This window comes from Zingiber officinale, chromosome 9B, assembly GCF_018446385.1.
Source record: "Zingiber officinale cultivar Zhangliang chromosome 9B, Zo_v1.1, whole genome shotgun sequence".
Lineage (NCBI taxonomy): Eukaryota > Viridiplantae > Streptophyta > Magnoliopsida > Zingiberales > Zingiberaceae > Zingiber > Zingiber officinale.
The window spans coordinates 45,056,367-45,059,869 of NC_056003.1; the positions used below are offsets into that span (position 1 = coordinate 45,056,367).

Here is a 3,503-nt window from a genome sequence, read left to right on the forward strand (position 1 = left end):
ACTTACGTAGCATAATTTGTTGCTGCTATATATTCTGCTTTTGTTGTTGAAAGTGCTATCATTTGCTGTCCTTCTTCCTGTCGGAGACGTTGGATTTCTCCGACAAAATCAACGAAAGCAAGTCGTTCAATATCAACTTCAACAGAAAAATTACGCATCCTCCTATGCATGAAAAAAGACATTTATTATGGTCTCTAATACAAAATAGTGAGGATTCCTATCCTGATACTTGTCGGATCAGTTCTACCATTTTAATAAATATTCTATTGAAGTAAACAAAATAATATATATATTTATAAATAAGTGACAAATAACTCAAATTTAAAATCAGCAATTCACCCGCATACTGTACTTCAACAAAATGACTCAACGTTACACTTATTTCTCAAAATATCTTTCTACCTATATATTGCAACTTCAAACAAAATATTAATATATCTAAAAAATAATTAACACAGAATTTAAAATCAATTTTGACAAAAAAAATTATATATTTTTTAAATAAAAATAAATATGAATTATAAATGAAATTTAAGACTCTATTATATCATATCACTCTAAAAATTATTATAATTTAAGACAAAAAAATTATATATAAATTTTTATAAATAAAATAAATCCAGATTATAAACTTAAGTTCGTATTATATCAATTATTATATTTTATTTTTTAAAAAAAAATAGATAATTTTTTTCTAAATTTATTCTATTCAAAGGACAAAATTATTATAGAATTATATAAATCTATTTAGATATTTTTAAAAATAAAATATCCAACAAAATTATTAACTCTAATTTGTTGTCTAACTTTATCTATTAGACATCATTGACAAGAACGAGAATTCATAAACACCGAGTATCATTGACAAGAATGGGAATTCATAAATACTGAGCAACACAACTAGGCGAGCTTCCTCGACATAAGAGCCAACAACGTCAACATGCCCAGGCAGATCCTGAGCTAGTTGATGACATTGAGCCTGATAATTAGGTATGTTTCATCTACGGGTTAAGCTACTTGGAAAAACAATCGGAGAAAGAGATTTATTGCCTTATTGGAAAACGAAGTGTGCGCAGATGGACAATATAAGATACAATAATAAAATAATAAGTGTTATTGAAAAAATAATCTTATAGAATTTTTTAAAAAAATTTTAGAATTTAAATAGAGTGCATATGATATATTTTAAAAGGATGGATGAAAAAAAATACTTGAAATATGAAGTTGATTGAGAAAATTAAATCATTTAACTTAAGTTGATTTCATTAAAACTTAAGTATAAATATTTAAATATCTTACCTAAGCTTCATCTTACCTTATTCCATTTCTCGATCGTTCCTCTCCCTCTCGTGCCGCCTCTCTCCCCCATCTCCTCTTCGTCGTCGACCACCAACACAATCACCGCCGACCACCAGTGTTATCACTGTCGCCCGTCAAGGGTGCTGCCAGTCACTCCTAGCCACTATTGCCCTTTCCTTACCTCACTTGTGCCCTAGCTTCCCAATGCCACAACCGACGCCGCCACCCGATCCCGCCGGCACTATCGATCCACCGTCATCTCTTCGTTGTTGGTCCTGATCCCCTCTCATCGAGCCACCTTCTCACCAGGGTGCCCCTGCGCGCGACAGTCACTGGGTCAGCTCTGTATGCGACGACGATCGGACAGTCCTTGTGCGCGACAACTGCTAAGATGTTTCTATGTGACTCTTTTCTTGTGTCGGCGGTGAGTAGCATCTCCGCCACTACCAGGCGTCTTTGCCAGAAGTCGAGCACAGTGGCCACTGCACTCCTTCACACCCCGAGCCTTCTCCACCGAGCCCTTTCCATTGAACCTTCTTTACTGATCACCGGACTGCCCTACTGCTATGCCTGAGGTAATCACTCAATCCTAGCAGCAGATTTAGGGGTTGGATGCTGGAATTCTGACCTTGGGATATTATATTTGTTGGACAATAGTCAAATCTTTGTCTTGAGGGCGTTTGTTCTGTTGGACATCAGCTTCACAATCCTTTGGCCATAAATTCCAACAACCATTGCTCAGGTCGTGAGTCAATGAAAGAGCGTACGGATTTAGGTGAGTTTTGGGTTGTTTCATGCATAGATTTAAATTCAATTGGATGGTGAAATGGTTAGGATAGTTTAATCTATTGGATTATGGATTTATTTAGTTAATTTGAATATTGTAACTGATTCATTATCGGTTCATGTGTGATTGATGGGGATTTGATTATGGATTGTATCAATCGGAACCTAGTTGACCACTTCAGATTGATTCAATTTGGGATTCAGTTTATCTATTTGGTCTTGGGATTCAGTTTAGCTAGATGATACATGTTAGAGTAGCTCAACTATACCTTTTTATGCAGGACTCTAATTTGAGACAAGCATTTCAACATGGGAGGTATTTGATATGAGCTACGATAAAGGCGAGTACTTCTTACTTTGTTTCTATTGTACTTTGACCTTAGTGCATGAGCTATGTTTAGATAGGTTGTTGTATTTACCTTGACTCCACTCATATTATTTCCTAAGCTTAATTCTTTGTTGCTTGATCTTTGAGATGATCGATTCATATCTATATAGTCTCTTTGTCATATATGATATTTAGTAAATGCTGGATATCTTATTTATTTGCATTGATTGTTGTATATACATGTATTCTGTTGGATATGCTACTTTTACTGTGATATTGTCGTTTGCTATATCTGTGATGATGACTATTCACATCTTACTCATCATAACATTGCATGCAAGCTGACGACTATGTCTCTCTTGTGGTTGAGAGAGTCATCGACCCTCACTGCTCACTCGGTTGCTCAAGGTAGTGTGCCTGGAGTGAGTGTAGCTTGTCTTGGCATGCCCAGCTTGCTTCACTCAAGGGTAGTGTTAGCTGAAATTGCAAGCAGTAGGGACCCTGTTGTTAATGTAGCTGGATATCTATTCAACAAATTGTCCACTCGCATCACTCAGGAGTAGTGGCTGTTGGTAGTGTGTACAGTTGTCATTGTCCCGACCTCTCGACCATACAGGGGGTCGTGGTAGTTGAGGGGTGAGTGAGAGTGACTATACCGTGCATATGCATATGATATGTGATTGCATATGCTTATGATTGATTATATCTATATGTCTGTGATATGTTTACATATGGTTGAGATATGTCATTTACATGTACTTGACATTGGTCTATTTATTGGTAGCTGGATAGATCATATATGATGCTTTAGTAGATATGAGCAGTTATGTTGTAGATTCACTCTTGCACTTGCAGTTATTAGGTGCTTGACACATCGTTCAGGTATGAACACTTATTATGACATGACTGTTATGCTTGTTGATTATTCCCTATGAGACTGTATACCTTTGGATCTCTAGAAATATTATGTTCATGCACTATCTATCTATTACCCGTTAAGTCATTAGCACTCACCAACCTTGTACTAGTTTTTCTTTTGCCAGGGAGTAGGTAGAGGATTTATGGAGTCGCTTGGAGATCCTGTCCGCCA

At 36.2% G+C, this 3,503-nt stretch overlaps 1 long non-coding RNA gene across 1 annotated transcript; it reads left to right on the top strand.

The window, feature by feature from the left end:
* Positions 1-1,318: 1,318 nt before the first annotated feature.
* Positions 1,319-2,564, top strand: LOC122025578. The gene is made up of 3 exons (XR_006123765.1): positions 1,319-1,874; positions 1,957-2,074; positions 2,367-2,564. It is a non-coding gene; the product is annotated as an uncharacterized LOC122025578 (long non-coding RNA).
* The last annotated feature ends 939 nt before the right edge of the window (positions 2,565-3,503 follow it).